This window comes from Pan paniscus, chromosome 3 (assembly GCF_029289425.2).
Source record: "Pan paniscus chromosome 3, NHGRI_mPanPan1-v2.0_pri, whole genome shotgun sequence".
NCBI classification, from domain to species: Eukaryota; Metazoa; Chordata; class Mammalia; order Primates; family Hominidae; genus Pan; species Pan paniscus.
The window spans coordinates 77,669,748-77,693,185 of NC_073252.2; positions in this window are offsets into that span (position 1 = coordinate 77,669,748).

The following is a 23,438-nucleotide window of genomic DNA, read 5'->3' on the forward strand; positions in this document are numbered from 1 at the left end:
CAAATGCCAAGCTGTAACCAATCCAGCTGTTTCTGTACCTCACTTCCATTTTCTGTGAGTCATTTTCCTTTTTCTGTTCATAAATCTTCTTCCACTATGTGGCTGCGCTGGAGTCTCTGAGCCTACTCTGGCTTGGGAGGCTGCCCCGTTCACGAATCATTCATTGCTCAATTAATTAAACAACTCTTTAAAATTTAATCTGGCTGAAATTTTTCTTTTAACATACCCCCCATAATTATATATACCTACTATGTGCCCACAAAAATCAAAATTTTTTAAAAAACAACATATTGGATATCCCTTAGTCATTTCTACTACAGCACACACATATGTACACACACAATTATTCTTTGTGTAAGTTGCATTTTGGATATTTGCATATCCAAACACCTCCATTTATTATGCTCTACTAAACAAAGGAAGACCTACTCCAAGGCTCCACCTTTTGATAACAGAAAACCTTCACAGAAATTCCCAAGCTCCAGGATTTCTAATATCACAGTTCTGTCCTTTTTGTTTTTTTGTTTGTTTGTTTTGTTTTGGTGGTTAAATATATATAACATGACTTTTATCATTTTAACCCCTTTTAAGTCTACAATTCAGTGATATTAAACACATTTGCATTGCTGTGCAACCATCACCACCATCCATCTCCAGAACATTTTCATTGTCCCACATTAAAAGTCTATACTCACTAAACAGTAACTCCTCACTTCTTTCTACCCCCAGATCTTAATAACCACAATTTGACTTTCTGTCTCTGTGAATGTGACCTTTTAGGTACTTCATGGAGGTGAAATTCGCACAGTACTTGTCCTTTTGTGTCTGGCTTACTTCACTTAGCAAAATGTCTTCAAAGTTCATCCATGTTGTAGCATGTATCAGAATTGCATTCCTTTTTTCTTTCTGTTTTTCTTTTTGAGATGGCGTCTTGCTATGTTGCCCAGGCTAGTGTCAAACTCCTGGGCTCAAGCAGTCTTCTCACCTCAGCCTCTTGAATAGCTGGGAGCACAGGCACATGCCACTGTGCCTGGCTTTCTTTTTAAGGCTGGATAATACTTCATTGAATGTGTATACAACATATTGCTTATCCACTCCTCTGTCAGTGGACATTTAGATTATTTCTGCCTTTTGGCTATTGTGAATAACGCTTCAATGCATATTGTTGTACAGCAATCTGTATAAGTCTCTGCTTCCAATTGTCTGAAGCAAAATTCCTGAATCACATGGTAATTCTGTTTAATTTTTTGATAGCTGCCATATTGTTTTCTATAGCAGCTGCACCATTTTACATTTCTACCAACAATCCACAAGGGTTCCACTTTCTTCACATCCTAACCAACTCATGTTACTTTCCGGGGTTTTGGTTGATTTTCTTGTTTGTTTTATTTAAATGGCCATTTTTTAAACTTTTATTTTAAGTCCTGGGGTACATGTGCAGGTTTGTTATATAGGTAAACTTGAGTCGTGGGGGTTTGTTGTACAGATTATTTCACCACCCAGGTATTAAGCCTAGTAGCTGTTAGCCATATTTCTCAATCCTTTCTCACCTCCCACTCTCCATCCTCTGGTAAGCCCCAATGTGTGTTGTTGCCCTGTAGGTGTCCATGTATTCCATCATTTAGCTCCCATTTTTAAGTGAGAACATGTGATATTTGGCTTTTCTATTCCTATGTTAGTTTGCCAAGGTTAATGGCCTCCAGCTGCATCCATAGTCCTTCAAAGGACATGATCGCGTTTGTTTAAATGGTTGTATAGTAGTCCATGGTGTATATGTACCACATTTTATTTATTCAGTCTACCATTGATGGACATTTATGTTGATTACATGACTTTGCTATTGTGAACATATGCACGCATGTGTCTTTATAATAGAACAATTTATATTCTTTGGGTATATACCCATTAATGGGATTTGCTGGGTTGAATGGTAGTTCTGCTTTAAGTCTTTGAGGAATTGCCACACTGTCTTCCACAATGGTTGAACTAATTTACTCTCCCCAAAACAGTGTAAAAGCTTTTCTTTTTCTCCACAATGTCACCAGCAACTGTTATTTTTTACTTTTTAATATAGCCATTCTGACTGGTGTGAGATGATATCTCATTGTGATTTTGATCTGCATTTCTCTAACGATCAATGATGTTGAGCATTTTTTCATATGCTTTTTGGCTGCATACATGTCTTTTTTTGAAAAGTGTCTGTTCATGTGCTTTGCCCACTTTTTAATGGGGTTGCTTTTTTTTTCTTGTAAATTTAAGTTCCTTATGGATGTTGGATGTCAGACCCTTGTCAGATGCATAGTTTACTAACATTTTGTCCCATCCTGTAGGCTGTCTGTTCAGTCTGTTGATAGTTTCCTTTCCTGTGCAAAAGCTCTTTAGTTTAGTTAGATTCCGTTTGTCAATGTTTACTTTCATTGCAATTGCTTTTGGTGTCTTTGTCATAAAAATCTTTGCCCATTCTTATGTCCAGAATGGTATTGCCTAGATTATCTCGCAGAGTTTTCAAGGGTTTGAGTTATATATTTAAATCTTTACTCATTTTGAGTTAAATTTTGTATATGGTGTAAGGAGGGGATCCGGTTTCAATCTGCATATAGCTAGCCAGTTCCCTAGCACCATTTATTGAATAAGGAATCCTTTCCTCATTGCTTGTTTTAGTCAGGCTTGTTGAAGATAGTTGTAGGTGTGTGGCCTTATTTCTGGATCCTTTATTCTGTTCCATTTGTCTACATGTCACTTTTGTACCAGTATCCTGCTGTTTTGGTTACTGTAGGCTGTAGTATAGTTTGAAGTCGGCTAGCATGATTCATCCCGCTTTGTTCATTGTGCTTAGGATTCCCTTGGCTTCTCAGACTCTTTTTTGGTTCCACATAAATTTTAAAGTAGCTTTTTCTAGTTCTGTGAAGAATCTCGATGGTAGTTTAATAGGAATGGCATTGAATCTATAAGTTGCTTTGGGCAGTGTGGCCATTTTTACAATATTGATTCTTCCTATCCATAAGCATAGAATATTTTTCCATTTGTTTGTATCATCTCTGATTTTTTTGAGCAGTGTTTTGTAGTTCTCCTTGAAAAGATCTTTTACTGCACTAGTTAGCTGTATTCCTAGATATTTTATTCTTTTTGTGGCAATTGAGTATGAAATTGCATATTACCACCATCTTAATGGGTGTGAAGTGGCATCTCACTATGGTTTTGACTTGCATTTCCCTAATCATTAGTGATGTTTAACATCTTTTCATGTGCTTCTTGGCCATTTGTATGTCATGAAAAAATATCTGTACAAGTCCTTTTCTCTCTCTCTCTCTTTTTTTTTTTTTTTTTGAGATGGAGTCTTGCTCTGTCACCCAGTGGCATGATCTCAGCTCACTGCAAGCTCCACCTCCTGGGTTCATGCCGTTCTCCTGCCTCAGCCTCCTGAGTAGCTGGGACTACAGGTGCCCACCACCATGCCCAGCTAACTTTTTGTATTTTTAGCAGAGATGGGGTTTCCCCCTATTAGCCAGGATGGTCTCAATCTCCCGACCTCGTGATCCACCTGCCTCCGCCTCCCAAAGTGCTGGGATTACAGGAATAAGCCACTGTGCCTGGCCCCTTTTCTCATTTTTGAATTGGATTGTTTTGTTGTTGTTGAATTGTAGGAGTTCTTTCTATATTCTGGCTATTAACCCCTTATCAGATATATGATTTGCAAACTTTTTTTTCCCCCACACTGTAGATTGTCTTTTCCCTCTCTTGGTATGCTCACTTGATATACCAAAGTTTTTAATTTTGATGAAGTACAATTTATGCATGTTTCCTTTTGTTGCCTATACTTTTGTTGTCATATCCAGGAAATCATTGCCAAATCCAATCACATGAAGATTTTCTGTTTCTGTTTTCTTCTGAGAGCTGTGTCATTTTCTCTCTTATGTTTAGGTCTTTGATCTATTTTGAGTTATTTTTTGTATATGGTATAAGATAAGGTTCCAACTTCATTCTTTTGCATGTGGATATTTCATTTTCCCAGCACCGTTTGTTAAAAGATTGTTCTTTCCCCATCAACTGGTCTTAGCGCCCTTGTTGAAAATCATTTGGCCATGTATGTGAGGGTTTACTTCTGTGCTATTTAGCTGATACCATTTGTTTGTATGTCTGTATTCTTGCCAATTCCACACTGTTTTTATTACCGAAGATTTGTAGTAAGTTTAGAAATCAGGAATTGTGATCCCTCCAACTTTTTTCTTGTTTTTCAAGATTGTTTTGAGATTTCATTTGAATTTTAGGATGAGTTTATTATTATTATTATTATTATTATTACTATACTTGAAGTTCTAGGGTACATGTGAACAACGTGCAGGTTTGTTACATATGTATACATGTGCCATGTTGGTGTGCTGCCCCCATTGGCTCGTCATTTACATTAGGTATATCTCCTAATGCTTTCCCTCCCCCCTCCCCACAACCCCATGACAGGCCCCAGTGTGTGATGTTCCCCTTCCTGTGTCCAAGTGTTCTCATTGTTCAATTGCCACCTATAGGTGAGAACATGCGGTGTTTGTTTTTTGTCCTTGTGATAGTTTGCTGAGAATGATGGTTACCAGTTTCATCCATGTCCCTACAAAGGACGTGAACTAGGATGAGTTTTTCTATTTCTACAAAAAAATTATTGGCATTTTGATAGGGATTTCATTGAATCTATAGATCTCTGGATGCTCACATCCTGTAAGTTAGAATAGTATGAGCTTCAAGTACACAAGCTCCATCTTCAACTTGAGAGGTAGAGAGGATCTAGATATAGGACAATCAGGCTTCCATTTGCTCTAAAATTTTCTTTGCTCTTTCCCTGTATCCATTTGTTCCTATGTTCACTTCCCTCACAGTCTCAAGCCAGTGGCCAATAGCAATAGGACAACAGGCTTTCTGCTTTGTATTCAGCAAGTTGGAAAGAAAAAAAAAGTCTTCTTCAACCACGGAAGAAAAGTTCTTCCTTATTATCTAATTGTATCACTTTTGATGTGAACCCAACTACCAATAAAGATAAAGGTAGACATTTATTTTTTTTTTAACTTTTGTTTTAAGTTCAGGGCTAGTTTTGTTATATAGTGCAGGTTTGATGTATAGATTATATATTATGTCATGGGGGTTTGTTGTACAGATTATTTCATCACCCAGGTATTAAGTTTCATACCCATTTGTTGTTTTTCCTGATTCTCTCCCTCCTCCCAACCTTCACCCTCCAGTAGGCCCCAGTGCCTGTTGTTCTCCTCTATGTGTCCCTGTGTTCTCATCATTTAGCTCCCACTTATAAGTGAGAACTCATGGTATTTGGTTTTTCTGTTCTTGTGTTAGTTTGCTAAGAATAATGGCCTCCACCTCCATCCATGTTCCTGCAAAGAACATGATCTCATTCATTTTTATGGCTGCATAGTATTCCATGGTGTATACATGTCCCATTTTCTCTATCCAGCCTACCACTAATGGACATTTAGGTTGATTCCACGAATTTGCTATTGTGAATAGTGCTGCAATGAACACAAACACACATGTGTCTTTATGACAGAACGATTTATATTTCTTTGGGTGTTTACCAAGTAATGGGATTGCTGGGTCAAATGGTAGTTCTGTTTTTAGGCCTTTGAGGAATCAGCACACTGTTTTCCACAATGGTTAAGGTAATTTACACTGCCACCAACAGTGTATAAGCATTCCTTTTTCTCCACAACCTCACCAGCATCTGTTATTTTTTGACTTTTTAATAGTAGTCATTCTGATTGGTGTCAGATGGTGTCACTGTGGTTTTGATTTACATTTCTCTAATGGTCCATGATATTGAGCTTTTTTTCATATGCTTGCTGGCTGCATGTATGTCTTCTTTTGAGAAGTGTCTGTTCGTGTGCTTTGCCCACTTTTTAATGGGGCTGTTGGTTTTTCTCTTGTAAATTTGTTAGGGTATCATATAGATGCTGGATATGAGAACTTTGTCACATGCATAGTTTGCAAACATTTTCTCGCATTCTGTAGGTTGTCTGTTTTCTGTGTTGATAGTTTCTTTTGCTGTGCAGAAGCTCTTTCATTTAATTAGATCCCATTTGTCAATTTTTGCTTTTGTTGCAATTGCTTTTCAAAAGACAGAAATTTTTTGCCTTAGTTCCTGAACCAATCATAGCTGTAGAATTACTACAAGTGGCTTAAAATAATCAGATTACATCATTGGAGGTAAAGATGGGAGTCACTTTCCAAGCAGTGCAGAGAAAAAGGAGTTGCCTAATTAGAATTATGGTTCTATCAGAGGGGAAAGTGATGGGGATAAATGCTGGGTATTCCAGCAGTAGTGTCCCCTAGATTTCTACTTCCTAGATCTCTATAAGTGGGGCAGGGGTTATGAATAATAAGAGATGTATTCTCCTTGTCTAGAACAAGTTCTGAAATATCGTAGGGGTATACTACTGTGGAATTATGGTGATTTTACTTAACAATAGCAATGAATTATGTAAAAACACTAAGAAATCTTTAAACAGATTAAACTAGCTCAAAAATCCTAAATTCAAGCCAGTAAGTGGAATAGTGTTTATGCCTCAAATTTAAGAAATAATATTTTGTTTAAGTCAATATGTGGGTGTACAATGGTGGTAACAATAATGAATGTGTGGCACTTCAAAATTTTCACAACTCCATTCTAATCTATTTTCTGGTGTGATTATGCTTAAAAGAGTGCCACAACTAAGGGAATCATTCTGCCCATTTGATTTTTAAAATATTTCATTTTCATTGGTTATGCAACCACTATTTTATGGAGATATTTGGCCTCCTCAAGTGCATTCTGGTTTCAACAAGCTGGTTGAGATGGCCCTGAGAGGAATGAAGGGAAAATCAGTGGCTGCTCATTTTAATTTGAAAAAAGAAGAAAGATCAACTATTTCTATAGTTCTTCCTACAAGAATCAACTGAAATTAAATAAGCTTATGTAAGTATTGACAACATTTTTTCCTCTTTGTGAAATAGTTGCTGCTTCTAAACTTGGGATAAAGTCAATATATTTAATTAACTTTATTATTAAAATATGATTTCATCAATGTAAAATATTTTTAAATTACTCAGTCCAAATAGAGCCAAGCCAGTGTTTTATCACTATCAACAAAACCAGATTAAAATACATCAGAAGCATTCAGTTGGTTATGGATATGGTGACTCTGATGATAGTAATCTCAGAGTTTTCCTATGGAAAGAGTCATGGTTCAATAGACATATATAACTAGCAGTACATCATTCAGTTTGCCAGAATGAAATTCTCAGAATAGTCATTTTGTTCCTATGACTACAGTAAATCCCTTTTGAATGTTTATGATACCTGTTGTAGGATGCTTACATTAAAGAAAGTCAAAAATATAAATTCAGAAAGTCCAACAATACACGGATTTGTAATAGCCTAAGACAAGTTAGGCTTAATAGAGTTTATGGGATGTGCTCTTTAAGTTAACTTAGACCTGTGTACACTGTGAACAAATCAATATTTCCATAAAATCAAGTAATTTTTACATCTCCAATTTATGTATCCTCCTGTAAATTGGAGATCTGTTTCTCTAATGGGTCCAAAGAGAGAGCCCACCAAGGAAAGGGCTGTCATAATATGAGGCAGAACATTTTACAGCTTATGTTTCATTTCAATGATCTCTTTGCTCCCTGTGGATGTCTAATTTATTACTGCTGTCAAGAAAACGCCTCAGTTTCCAGTAAGAAGCTGAAGAAAGACTCAGCCACCCACATCCCAGTTGGCCAAGGTTCCCGCCACATGGCATCTGTAAAAATAGGAGTGATAAAGTTCTGGTTTCCAATTTTAGCTGAGGAGAAATCAAGCTTTCAATTTTTCCTATCCATCTAGTTGTTATATCCCCTTTGAACCACAAGTTTTAAAATAATAACTCCAAGAATATTATAAACTAATGAGCTAAAGACTTTATGCAAATAAATAAATTTTCAAAAAATATATTATTCCACACTAAATAGTCTCCCAAATCTCTGCAAAGCAGATTTAGGAAAACAATCCAAATTTCAAATAACCAAAATCCTCAAGAAATCAACATCTGCGGGGAAAGACAGGTATACTGGAAAGAAAACATGTATTTTAAAATGTTCAATCTGACACATTCTAGCTAAATAAAGCTTCATAAGTTTATTCAGAAGACTTTATGTCTACTAATTACATGCATCAAGTTTGCAGAAAGCCTACAATTTTGCATTTCATCAGAAAGTTTTCAGGTTTATAAATATGTTTGGGAATGTTGAGGCTCAATCTTAGTTTTGGATTCATTTTGGGAGGCTGTAATTAGCAGACCGATAAATACAAACCCTGGGAAGTTTTACAAGTGGCTCCTGAATGTGCCAGCAGAGGACATGTGCCAGTAGAGGACACTGTTCATTTCCTACACAGAACTCTTTCCCCCTTCTTCCTCCTACCAACTTTGGTTGAGCTCCCTCAGTAGCAGACCCTCCAGCAAGGACTTGGGTACAAGTTGTTTGGTTGAGAGGTGATACCAGGAAATACTGGTAAGCGTGTGAGGAAGTGATCCAGGAAAGAAAAGAAGCCAGCACAGACTATATTAATGAGCAAATCATCTCTGTGGACAACTGGAGCTCCATACCACTGGGAACCTGTGTGAAATGGAGTAGAACATAACTTAGAGTTTTTCCACCAAGGGACAAGGAAGCTGGGGTACTGTCCTTCAGTTCTCATCTATCACCAACTGAGGGCTCCTTCCAGGAACATTAATTCTTCAGCACTTTTCAGCCTACTCCAAGCAGACCATGCAAGCTCCCATAGCCAGAGAAATTCCTCAGAAAGAGAGTCACAGATACTTGCAGTAGGAAGCTACCAGTGTGCATCAGAAACAGTGCACAACAAGACAATAAGGGCAGGTCACTAATCGCCTCTGACACACTCAACAAACTCCAGGTTTGTCCAGGTATCCACTTCTCTCAAAAACCACCATTGCCTTGGGGGAATGAGGCATCTCCAGTTCTGAAGATGGGCCAGGTTGACATATCTCATCGACATTCACAGTGATTTCGGGAATGCGTATGCAATTTAGGTCTGCCCAGTAAGGTGTGGTTAGAGTTCTTCAGGACAGATGAGGGGTTTTGGGCAAAGTGTCTTGTTCCTAAGGCAGAGTGTTAACAACGCATTTTCTCTTTCTCCTGAACATTGCCCTGTCTGGAGGTGAGTGCTGGATCTGCTGCAGCCATCTTGCTACCTACCTGAGAAAGAAACCAGCATTGAAGGGAGGTGCAAAGAACCTGGATCCTGAATCAACCAAGCCTGAATCCTGTCTAACCTCTGTACACACTATTTATGACATACTTTATTTCCTCATGTTTATGCCAACAACTTTTGAGGTTTCTGTTACTTGCAACAAAAAAAGGATCCTTCTTTGCTAGGGCATAACATGGGTGACTTTTACTCCAGTTCACAATAAGCTCCTCATTTCCATCTGAGACTTTGTCAGCCTGGTACTCACTATCCATATTTCTGTTAGCATTTTGGTCAAAATCATTTAACCAGTCTCTTAAGAAGTTCCAAATTTTCCTTATCTTCCTGTCTTCTTCTGTGCCCTCCAAAGTCTTCTAACCTCTGCCCATTACTCAGTTCTAAAGTCACTTCCACATCTTCAAGTATCTTTATAGCAACATCTCACACCTCACTCCTCAGTACCAGTTTTCTGTTAGTCCATTCTTGCATTGCTGTGAAGAAACACCTGAGGCTGGGCAATTTATAAAGAAAAGAGGTTTAATTGGCTTATAGTTCTTCAGGCTAAACAGGAAGCTTGGTGCCGGTATCTGCTTGGCTTCTAGTGAGGCCTCAGGGAGCTTTTACTCATAGCAGAAGGCAAAGCAGAAGCAGGCATGTCACATGATGAGAGAGGGGGCAAGAGAGAGGGGGAGGCACCATGCTCCTTCAAAAAACCAGGTCTTGTATGGGCTCATTATCAAAGTGAGGCCACAAAGCCATTCATTAGGGATCTGCCACCACGACCCAAACACCTCCCACTAGTCCCCACCTCCAACATTGGGAATCACATTTCAACATAAGATTTGGAGGTAACAAATAGCCAACCCATATCACTCATTCTTAAACAGATTTTAAAATGTATAAAGCATTTTTGCACCCATCATCTTTAACAATCTTTACAACATTGTAAAGAAAAATTTGAGCAAGTATTTTTATCATTCCCAAGTTATACATGGGGAAACTGGAGTTTCAAGATGGTAAGATGGTAAGTGACCTGTACACGGTCTTACATCTACTCCTTACTACAACTTACTCCCAGTGTCAAATCTAGCTCCTCTGGTTACAAATACCAAGCTGTGTTCTCAGCTGTGAAGCCTGATATTTCATGAAAGCTTTTGCGTTTCATCTACTGCCTATATGCTCCCCAAATTTATACACCACTCTTAGATAACAAGGATGAGATTCTATTAAGAAATAAAGCGCCCAAATAGAAACATGAAGTACAAATGATTTTCTAAGTATTTCTGGTAAGCAATTATGCTTCAAAAGGCTGCTTTAATGAACATTGGAGTGTTCAACAGTCAACTTGCTTTCTGTAAATCATATATGGAAGGAGAAATGTCATAAAATTTTCAAATAGACAAAAAAGTTAAACTTAGAGAAGGATTATTTTCCTTTATTTAGGCTCACCTTGGGCTTACATTTATGCATTGCCCTGTAGTGCTTTATTTGGTTTTATATTAATTTTAGAATTTTATAGAGTAGTATATGCTTGATATGCACAATATGGAAAACAAAGAAAACAACAAAGTTTTATGTTTTTTTTTTTAATACTTATAATATTATTTTAAAAGACATGAGTAAATGAAAGCACAGAACAGGTTCTTGGATGGAAAGAATTATTAGGAAGTCAATTCTCCCTAAATTAACACATAAATGTAATATAAGTCCCATAGGAACCACAATAGGATTTGCTTTTGTCAAAAACAATTATAAAGTTTATATCAGTCAGGATTAAGTTGAGTTCAGAGTAATAGAACAGCCAAAATAACAGTGGCAAAAGTAAAATCAATGCCTGTTTCTCTCTTGAGTAAGCATGGCCCAGAGGTCAGGGGTACAGCCCTAGAAGGCCCTAGAAGGCCCTCATAGTACCAGAAAACCCATCTCCTTCATCTTGTTCCTCTGTCCACCTTGAGGACAAAATGGCTGCTAAGCTCCAGATATGTTTACAGGAGGAAAAGGGAATAGGTGGGAAACAGGGTACACTCCTTTCCATAAAGAGCTGTTCCCAAAAATTGAGCACACCACTTCCACTTACGGTCCATTGGGGAAGTCATGATCATATGGCCACACTTAACTTCAAGAGAGGTTGGGAAAAGCAGTTTTTGTTGTTGGCATTCAGATGCCCACCTAAAAATTGAGGGTTCTACTAGTATAAAAAAAGGTGGCCGGGCACGGTGGCCTACACCTATAATCTCAGCACTTTGGGAGGCAGAGATGGGCAGATCAATTGAGGTCAGGAGTTTGAGACCAGCCTGGCCAACATGGTGAAGCCCCGTCTCCACTAAAAATACAAAAATTAGCTGGGTGTGGTGGCATATGCCTGTAGTCCCAGCTACTAGGGAGGCCAAGGCAGGAGAGTCACTTGAACCCAGGAGGCGGAGATTGCACTGCACTCCAGCCTGGTGACAGAGTGAGACTCCATCTCAAAAAAAAAAAAAAAAAGAAGAAGGTGAGCATGGATTTTGAAAGACTACTAACAAATTCTATCACATGTTCGGACTTCTCTATATTAAACCATATTAAATAGCTACAATTATCAATTATACAATTATACTCATACCCACTCCAGAAAAAAATAACAGATCGATAGAATGGGAGGTGGATGAAGATGGCATAAGTAGTCAAAGAAGGAGCAAAAGACGGTACTCTTTAAGCTCACTAGGTTAAAACTTTTTTGTCCAATACTCAACTCACCAAGACCAGTGATCAGCATAGAATTTAGTGCAAGAGGTGAATGTGGCCCAAGGAAGGGGAGTGCTAAGGAGAGCCACATCTGTCCAATTTCCACAGCAAGTCAGAACCCTTGTGCAGAGACCTGTGCTGGGCTCTCTGTGCTCGATGCCACCGAAAAGTTGAAACACGCACTGTAAACTAATCATCAGTATTCAAAGAAGGGATGCAAGGGAGCCTGAGGCAAAGGCTGGAACCACCCAGACCAGTCACTGAGCACCACTGGGGCAGCACCCCACAGGAGAGTCTGCTGGTGATTCTGCTGGTGCCCCAGAGGTGCTAGAACAGAAGAACATAAATAACCTTAGTCAATTCCCAAGAGACCTTTCCATCAACTAAACCCTCAGAACAGAGCATTTTGTGTAGCTCATTCTGAATAAACGTTCACTGATACATGCTCAATGAACAGCAAGTCCCTGGTGTGGATGGATCTTGAGTTTATATTTCATCGTAATACTAGATCCAGGATGGTACTTAAAGAAATGAATGTATTGGTTGCTGTTTAGATCCAGAGTATAATGTGTTTGCTCATCCCTTTGTCATAAGTTCTCTCAAAGCACAAACGAGTGTCCCTTCTTTCTCCCCTACTAAGGATAATTGAGTTTGGCAGTGTCTAACAGCAAGGAAGAGTTTTCTTTTCTTTTGATGATTCCAAAAGAAATAGATAGCTAATGCCCTCAAAGTCTCCAGCACTGCCATGAAAACTTCTATTGATGCCAAGGCAGCTGCTGAATTGACTTTGGCCTTGACTTGGGCCCAGAATCCAGGAGAGGGGCCAGATCTTCTGGTCTGCAGTCAACCCCACCAGGCCTAGAAGAAGTAACCTAAGGGCCTCATTGCCTTTCTACCCTCTGCCACTGCTCTACCTCTCCAAACCTCAGCCAAGGCAAAGAAAAAGAAAAATTCACAGAAGGGTCTCCCCAAGAGTGAGAGCCACACACAGTCTAGTCCATATAAATTGGAAAGGATGCCTAGCTTTCCCTCCTGATTAACTCTGTTGTCCAATAACGGCCTTAAACACATTTATGAATATTTTCCCTTGGCCTTCAGCTTCTGACAGCCTTCCTTAACTTCTGGTTGAGAACAGAGCCCCAAATCAAAGCACTAGCTACTGCATCTTGGTTTTTTATTCATTCCTTCAACAAATATTTATTAAGTACTTACTACATGTCAAGAATGCTACTGGGAATTCAACATGAGCAAAATCAGATACTCTCCCTCCCCTCATGGAGCTTAAAGTCTAGTGCAAGAGAAGCACATTAATTAATCTATTGCTTAATTAGCACCATAAAATTGCTTAAAAACACCATTTATGGCCGGGCATGGTGGCTCACGCCTATAATCCTAGCACTTTGGGAGGCCAAGGCAGGTGGATCACGAGGTCGGAAGATCGAGACCTTCCTGGCTAACACGGTGAAACCCTGTCTCTACTAAAAATACAAAAAATTAGCCGGGCGTGGTGGCAGGTACCTCTAGCCCCAGCTACTCAGGAGGCTGAGGCAGGAGAATGGCGTGAACCTGGGAGGCAGAGCTGGCAGTGAGCCGAGATCACGCCACTGTACTCCAGCCTGGGCGACAGAGCGAGACTCCGTCTCAAAACAAAACAAAACAAAACAAAGAAAAAAAAAACCCAAAACACCATTTACACCATAAAATGGTGTAAAATAGTAACCATAGTGGATGCAATGAAAATGTGCATGGTGATGTGAGAGGCACTGAACAAGTCAGAGTGGGGAGTAGTGCTAATATTGTCATGTACTCATTACAATTCGAGGATTTTATAATACATGGTTATTATATCTGTGTGGAAATTATGACACAAGTGGTTCATCCAAAACCTTGTAATTTTTATTTGTAAGTGAGCAGGATAGCATAATAAGCTCTGCAGTCAAAAGACCTGAGTTTGTGTTCTAGTTCTGCTAGGTCGATTAGCTACGTATTCACAGACAGACACACTTTGAGCTGTTTTCCCTATGCATAAAATATAAATAATAGTACTACCTGTTACTCCTATCTTATTGATTTGTTGAAGAGACAAATAAGATGGCTTATGTAAAAGCACCTATAAACTCAGCATAGTTACACAAAGATTTGTTTTTAACTGTATCAATGATTCTCAGGTCCTTTGGCTTTCTTATATGGGTACATGAAGGACAACATGTTGAAATTACAAATTAGGCTTTTCTCATCCAGATTTGAGAACACCAGTGTCAGCCCAGTGTCCTTTAAAATGAATCTGCATCTTCTTTATTTGGCTTATAAAATTTGTGCCGTTGGGGAAGGCCTGACTTCTCATGTGGAAGGAAACCAAAGGAGAGGGAGAATCAGCTTAAATGCAGTCAGGGGCTTACAGACGTAGTGTCCCTTTGCAGCCTCACTCCCTGCCAGGAGGGCAGGGGTGGGGACCCCAGGACACAGGAGAGCAGCCTGAGACTCCAGTAGAAGAGGTGCAGGAAGAGAGAGGAGCATAAACCCCAGGCAGGTCCTAGCTGGGAGATAAATTGGGTCAAACTAAGAGTGCTGCTCACTCACAAGTCAAAGGAAAACCCTCAGTGGGGAAGTTTCAGTAGCAACCTGGGTGCTGGCCAGAGGAAAAACAGCAAGGATTACAAACTTCCATTAAAAGAAAGCTGCAGACATAAGCAGATCCATTTTCCCCAATAAGAAGATGTGGCTAGCAGTGCTGCCTTTGTTCATTCAGGATTATCTCAGTCATTCTAGTACATTCTACAGGGCAGTGGTGTCTCATCACACATATGCCTCACAGCACCAGGTATAATAACTTGTATTTGTTGTGTGAATTGAATCAAATCAAACATCTCAATGAATTAAATTGAATCAAACAACAAAAATAAATCAATTAATAACTATTTTCTGAGCACATGCCACGCACAATGAACTCTGCTAAACGTGTAGAAGGTGCAACTAGAAAACAAAGAGGCAGACTTCCTTGTGTGGTAGGTGGGAGCAGATCAGTTGCTTTACAGTCTTATTTCATATTTAATCTACTCCAAGCCCATTTTTTGTTGCAAGACAAAATTCCCAGGAGCATCAAAAACCCTCCTCAACACCTAGGACTTCATTTTCCTTCCCAGGTTGAAGATCATCCGCTTTTACAGACGAGGAAATTGAGGCATGCAGCTAAGTAATAGAACTAGGATTCAAACTCAAGTGTGTTGCATCCCAGAGTTATGCTGACCACAAAGAAGTCTCTTTCACTGGAGGAAAAAGGACCTAGGAAAGCAGGCAACTGGGTAGTGTCCTTTATCTGAGAACTCCATCCAAAAAGAACCAAGCACACAGAAGTAACAACATTCTTGCCATCAGCAGGAAGAATTAGGGCACTTGGCTCTGGCTTAATGTTAAGGCTGAGGGGGAGTCGGCCCAGGCAAGTCCTGGGATCTAAGAAAGAGCTTCTAATTACTTACCTCTCCTGACCTCCATCCAAAAATTCCTCTTTCTTAAATATCTCCACCTTAAATATTTACAGGTTAGGAATGCCTTATGCTCTTGAAAGTATTCAAACATCCATGAACCAATTACTGTGATCATAAGTGTATGATCTTCTGAATGGGAGAGACTAATGGGTCGAACGCCTACTTCTAGATCGGGAGTTGGTCAACCACACTCAAACAAACTGAAAGCTGTTTCCAGAAGAACAGAAGAGCAGAGAAAGAAGAGACAGATGTTGGATGGGCAAAAGCAGCAAATGTCTACCACACTGACTTATGGCTAAGATGTAGAAAAATCTCACTCTTCCTAGCCTGTGAGAAGATGGCCCAGGCCTAAAGACAGAAATAAAATGAATAGGAACAACAAACTTCTTCATTTGCTTCCAATAGAAGATAATTGATAATTCCATGCTTCCTTTCTTTTTTGACCACTTTGAACAAAAATGATCCCATTTATATTTTTTTCTCAAACAATTGTGCAGATTCTGGGCTAACAGCTTGGGAGTAGAACTTGTTTAGAACTGCTTCATTTATTCTCAGATTTGGAATGTGTCATTAAAAAAATAAAAAACAAAATAGAAGTGGTGCCTTCAGTCTGGGGATAGTAGACATTTGCCATTTTTTGACCATATTCTGTTTTCCACAGCTCTCCACCTCCATCTTACCCACTGTGGGCTAAAGCTGGGTGCAAAGTCTTGGCTCCGCCATTAACACACTCCAGCTGGGTTGCTGGAGCGGGCTCAGGGGAAAAGTCATGCTGTGGTTGATGGGCAGCCATATCCAGTTCACAGAGCAGCACCAGCAGATCTGGCATTGGCAGCACTGTCCTTAGATTCAGGCAAGAGGGAGGCCCCAAATTAGGGAGGCCTGCCTGGCCCTCCTGTCTGAGTTCCTCCCCATGGAGCCAGGAGTCTACAAGTCCAACAGGACGTGCCTACTCAGAGCCTGAACTCCATGACAGCTTTTTGACTACACTTTTGGTAACCAAGTACTGTGAATTCCCTGCGCAGATGAGCCTTGGGATCACTTCCAGGACCTATGTAATCTTCTTCCCTGTGTTTATCCCCCTGGAAGCAGACCATTCACACCTCTAGACCCAAAGGGAGGTCAAGAGGTGACCTCTGCGGGAGACGTAGATGATGCTTCTACATTCAAGTTGAAGTAGCAAGAAAGATGATGTGCTCGGGTCTAGGGAGCAGGGCAAGGGGCTGGATTTATCCTTAGTATTCACTAAGGAGTCAAAAATCCTCTGTTTGAACTTGATCTTTCAGCTTATTATGAAAGTATATTTAGCAAAGAGGATATGACATTTGATTTAACAGATTGTTCATCTGATGTACAATTATTTGTAACTTTTAAATATTTAAACACATGATATTGTGCCTCCATTGTGCTCTTGCCACAGGCCCTGTAATTGTTGGGGAGGGAGGCTTGGCCTTTCATGCAGAGACACGATGAGCTGGGTTCTCATCATATCATTTCTGGGGCATGGTTTTGCTAACATTCTCTACCTGCCTAGTATCACTGCTACCTACTTTCTAAGCTTCATTCTTTCACCTTGCCAGAATTGCCTTTTGACAATGTTCTATTTTGCTTAAATCAATCAGAGTTGATTTCTCTTAGCATGCAGCTACGTATATACCACATGCAAAAAAAACAAAAACAGAAAACACTTCAATGTTCTGTGAATTAGCTGAATGGCATTAAACTATGTAATGTAAACCCTTCTCTTCTGCTAACTGCCTCTAGCTAGTCTCCTTTAAAAGACTATTCTCAATAAATGAAAAATCTAGCCTTTCTAGCACTCACATGATTCATCGAGAGTGAACTGTTCTCTATAATCACCATGGTCAGAAGCCTCTAGGGATTGTAACCTTCACAGCTGTGGGTCTGGGAAATGTTACTGTTTCCAGCCTAGGCCTGAAGCGTGAGTCACCTTTGGGACTGTCATGCAAAGGATCACTCTCTCCAATCACAGGTCCAGGCATCTCATCTCTGGGGATGTCTCAAATGTCAAAATTTCGGGAGATTTAGATAGAGAAGAAAAGCCAGTTTATAAGAGCGTATCATGCTTTGGCAGGGACGCCTGCAACCCAGATTTCAACTAAGGTATTAAGCCTTTCCCACCTTGTGCCATGATCTCAAATACGTTAGAGATCTCAGCCTCATGGCATTATAAACCATTCTAGAATTATAAATTACACACCCCCCCCCACATCATATACACACAAAGACACATACTTTTATTTTATCCAGGGGGAAGGCAAAGACCATCAAGACAGTCACCTACATGTCCATTGTGATTATTAATTAGTAGTAAAATTGTAGATTATGTTTTTCTTTCTACTTATTAACATTTCCCACTTTTGAACAATAAACAGGTTTTAATTGTATGATTAGAATTCAGTATGAAAAAGAGAAAAAGGATACTGGGAAACAAGTTTAAATCCCAATACTGAGAGTTTAAGATTTATTTATAAGTACTAGATTAAAGCTCATGAGTCTCCACCACTGATAGAACACAGCCAAAATCTTATTCGTTTCATTTGTTGGGAACTTCAGAATTATAACACACTCAAAGTTGCCCAGGAATCACCCCCTTCCCCCGCCGAATTATGTGCTAATATTCCCCTCAAGAGATAGGTAATATGTTTGTGTCTATTTTTGTTTCAGTTTTGTTGGCTTGAGTGTCTTTCCAATTGTTGCATGAGTGTCTTTTCATTCTGTGGATTTTAATGAAGATTCTTGGAACCACTGTAAACACCTTCATCAGTAGATCTCTCATTAGAGAAACCTTCATGCCAGTTCTTACATAAAAGTTGCAAGCCAACTTAAAATTTGGGCTTCATTTTTCCTTCCATTCAAACTTTAGGGACATCCTCCCATAGCTCTCAAAGACAGCTATTGTTTATCTTTTTCTCTTCTTATTTCGAAGAAGTTGTAATCATTTGACCAAAGTTAGTATATTTCTGATGCAAATTTGTAATTTTATAAACGCTTAACCTAAATTTGCCTAATTTTATGAAGCGGTAAAAAGTCAGGATCTTGGCCGGGCTCACACCTGTAATCCCAGCACTTTGGGAGGCTGAGGCAGGTGGATCACTTGAGGTTAGGAGCTGAAAACCAGCCTGGCCAACATGGCAAAATCCTGTCTCTACTAAAAATGAAAAACAATTAGCCAGGCATGGTGGCAGGCACCTATAACCCCATCTACTAGGGTGGCTGAGACATGAGAATTGCTTGAACCCGGTGCAGGGGTGAGGCAGGAGGAGGGGTGCGGAGGTTGCAGTGAGCCAAGATGGCTCCACTGCACTCCAGCCTGGATGACAGAGTGAGAATCCATCTCAAAAAAAAAAAAAAAAAAAGAAAGAAAAGAAAAGAAAAGAAAAAAGGCAGGATCCCAAATAAACTGATATTCTGTAAGAAAGGAAAATCTGAAGTCAGTCGCTAATATCGTGAAGCCTGTAGAGCTCACCATCTGGCACTCCTTGGAGGGAAGATGAAGAGTTAAGAATGAATTTTTTTTGCCGAGGGTAAACTCTACAATACTGGGCATAAAACAAAGCAAATCATTGTCCACAGTTTCCTTTAAGCAGCAAGAGATAGATGTAGCAGGTGTGGGAATATGCTGGTTAAGAACATGCCTTTGGCAGCAAACGCACCTGGAAGCAAATCCCAATTCCACCATATATTAGCCTCATTAGACCTTGAAGAAACTACTTACTCTCTCTATATCCTGATTTTCTCATTTATAAGATGGGAATTGTAATAGTACTTTTTCTTAGCTCTATTTTTTGTTATTTGCTTTTCAATTTTTGGTTTCTCTGTTTGGTTTTAGAGGATTAACTAAGATATTGTATTGTACATTGCACCATGTCTGGAACATAGTTCTCAATAAATGTTGGCCTTTAAATATCTATCTGGGAGATATCTACTTCTAGCCAATATGGAACATGTAACATGAACCAGATTTACCCTCTTTCCTGGAATAACTTAAAAACCAGACAAAATATATGAAGCAAAGGTTTTCAAGACATCAGACATCCAGCAAGGAAGGACAGTGATCTCTATCAGATGGGAAACAAATGAAGTGAGCCCTGTGATTACTTCAACTTACTACCTGGAAAGTTTCCAGAGCACAGAGCAGGGAGAAGGACCCCAAGTGCACCCTGGCTCTCTCTCTGAGTTGAGGATGCAGGTTTGAGCATCTAGGGAGGGGACAGAGGCTAGAGTTTCAGGACAAAGTACTGGAGCAGTGAAACCCAGACAGTGAGATACCTGGAGGCCTGAAGAGGGTTCTAAAGGAGTCTCAGGTGAGTTTCAACCAGCACATCCATGTGAGGAAGCTACCCAAAGCAGGAAAACAACTACTGAGAAAGATTAGAGGGAACAATCCCAAAGATCACACCAGGTCAGGGATAGCTCTTGTCCCCACAAGCCAGAATGGAAAATCTCATAATTCTTGGGCACTAGTAAAGTATTTAGAAGGATTTTGCCTCAATAATAAGATAAAATTAGCCCTAAACTAAATGCCGCTTTGATACCACATAAGAAAGCTGAAAAGCAAGTCCCAGGAGGATCAAACTGTTTACCAAGTAACTTAATTATACCAAGTAACTTAATTAACATATTAAGTAATGACATGATAAATTTATAGGCAGATTTTGGAGGAATAAAAAAGAGAAATTGCAGATTACCAATAGGAGCAATGAAAAATATGACATCACTAAAGATCTTACAGCAATTAAAACAATAATAAGGAAATATGAACACATTTATGCAATAAATTTAACTCTGATATAATGGACAAGTTCCTTCAAAGAAACAAACTACCAATGCTACCCAAGAAGAAATAGATAACCTGACTATCCCCTATATCTATAATTAAAATTGAATTTGTAGTTCAAAAACTTTCTCATAAAGAAAATCCTAGGGATAGATGGCTTCACTGGAAAATTCTGCCAAACACTTAAGGAAGAAATAATATGCTATTCAAACTCTTGCTGAAATTCTCAGAAGAAAGAATATTTCCCAACTTATTTTATGAGGCTGGCATTACTTTATTACCCAAACCAAACCTATGATAAGAAAAAAATAACTAGAGATGAATATCCTTTATGAAGACATATGCAAAAATCCTAAGTAAAACTTTAGAAAACGTAAACTAAAAATATATAAAAAGAATAATATATCATGACCAAGTGGGATTTATCCCAGGAATGAAGATTGGTTTGACATTCAAAATCAATCAACGTAATTTACCATTTTTACAAACAATAACAACAAAAAATGTGTACAACTGGCCGGGTGCAGTGGCTCATGCCTGTAATCCCAGCACTTTGGGAGGCCAAGGCAGGCAGATCACTTGAGGTCAGGAGTTCAAGACCAGTCTGGACAACATATTGAAACTCCCGTCTCTACTAAAAATACAAATATTAGCCAGGTGTGGTGGCACACCCCTGTAGTCCCAGCTACTTGTGAGGCTAAAGCACGAGAATTGTTTGATTCTCGTGCCTTAGGCAGAGGTTGCAGTGAGTTGAGTTTGTGTCACTGCATTCCAGCCTGGGTGACAGACTGAAACTCTGTAAAAAAAAAAAAAAAAAAAAAAAAAAAGTATACAATTATTCCAATAGATCAAGAAAAAGCATTTGACAAAATCCCAACATCCAATATTAATTTCTGATAAAAACTCTCAGTAACTTGAAATACAGGAGAACTTCTTCAACCTGATAAAAATTATCTACAAAACCCTATAGCTAATGCCATACTTAATGGTGAACAACTGAATGCTTTCCCTTCAAGATCAGGAACAAAAGATATCCACTGTCATTATTTTACTCAGTCATTATACTGGAGGGTCTAGCCAAGGCAATTAGCCAAGGAAAGGAAAAAAAAGCATTCAAATTTAACATGAGTAAACAAAATTGCCTTTATTCACAGACGGCATAATCATGATGGTCTATTAAAAAAAAATCTTGGCAGTGGAGCCAAGATGGCCGAATAGGAACAGCTCCAGTCTACAGCTCCCAGGGTGAGTGACACAGAAGACAGCTGATTTCTGCATTTCCAACTGACTTACTGGGTTCATCTCATGGGGGAGTGCTGGGCAGTGGGTGCAGGACAGTGGGTGCAGTGCACCATGCGTGAGCCGAAGCAGTGTGAGGCATCGCTTCACCCTGGAAGTGCAAGGGGTCAGGGAATTCCCTTTCCTAGTCAAAGAAAGGGATGAGAGACGGCGCCTGGAAAATCGGGTCACTCCCACCCTAATACTACACTCTTCCAATGGGCTTAACAAACAGCACACCAGGAGATTATATCCCACACATGGCTCGGAGGGTCCTGCACCCATGGAGCCTTGCTCATTACTAGCACAGCAGTCTGAGATCAAACTGCAAGGTGACAGAGAGGCTGGGGGAGGGGTGCCTGCCATTGCTCAGGCCTGAGTAGGTAAACAAAGCAGCCGGGAAGCTTGAACTGGTTGGAGCCCACCACAGCTCAAGGAGGCCTGCCTGACTCTGTAGGCTCCACCTCTGGGAGCAGGGCACAGACATACAAGACAGCAATAACCTCTGCAGTCTTAAATGTCCCTGTCTCACAGCTTTGAAGAGAGTAGTGGTTCTCCCAGCACGCAGCTTGAGATCTGAGAATGGGCAGACTGCCTCCTCAAGTGGGTCCCTGACCCCCGAGTAGCCTAACTGGGAGGCACCCCCCAGTAGGGGCGGACTGACACCTCACATGGCCGGGTACTCCTCTGAGACAAAACTACCAGAGCAACCATCAGGCAGCAGCATTTGCGGTTCACCAATATCTGCTGTTCTGCAGCCACTGCTGCTGATACCCAGGCAAACAGGGTCTGGAGTGGACCTCCAGTAAACTCCAACAGACCTGCAGCTGAGGGTCCTGACTCTTAGAAGGAAAACTAAAAAACAGAAAGGACATCCACACCAAAACCCCATCTGTACGTCACCATCATCAAAGACCAAAGGTAGATAAAACCACAAAGATGGGGAAAAAACAGAGCAGAAAAATCGGAAACTCTAAAAATCAGAGTGCCTCTCCTCCTCCAAAGGAACGCACCTCCTCAACAGCAATGGAACAAAGCTGGATGGAGAATGACTTTGACAATTTGAGAGAGGAAGGCGTCAGAATATCAAACTACTCTGAGCTAAAGGAGGAAGTTTGAAACAATGGCAAAGAAGTTAAAACCTTTGAAAAAAAACTAGACAAATGGATAACTAGAATAACCAATGCAGAGAAGTCCTTAAAGGACCTGATGGAGCTGAAAACCAAGGCATGAGAGCTACGTGATGAATGCACAAGTCTCAGTAACCGATGCGATCAACTGGAAGAAAGGGTATCAGTGATGGAAGACAAAATGAATGAAATGAAGCATGAAGAGAAGTTTACAGAAAAAAGAATAAAAAGAAACAAACAAAGCCTCCAAGAAACATGGGACTATGTGAAAAGACCAAATCTATGTCTAATTGGTGTACCTGAAAGTGACAGGGAGAATGGAACCAAGTTGGAAAACACTCTGCAGGATATCATCCAGGAGAACTTCCCCAATCTAGCAAGGCAGGACAACATTCAGATTCAGGAAATACAGAGAATGCCACAAAGATACTCCTCGAGAAGAGCAACTCCAAGACACATAATTGTCAGATTCACCAAAGTTGAAATGAAGGAAAAAGTGTTAAGGGCAGCCAGAGAGAAAAGTCGGGTTACCGACAAAGGGAAGCCCATCAGACTAACAGCGGATCTTTCGGCAGAAACTCTACAAGCCAGAAGAGAGTGGGGGCCAATATTTAACATTCTTAAAGAAAAGAATTTTCAACCCAGAATTTCATATCCGGCCAAACTAAGCTTCATAAGTGAAGGAGAAATAAAATACTTTATAGACAAGCAAATGCTGAGAGATTTTGTCACCACCAGGCCTGTCCTAAAAGAGCTCCTGAAGGAAGCACTAAACATGGAAAGGAACAACC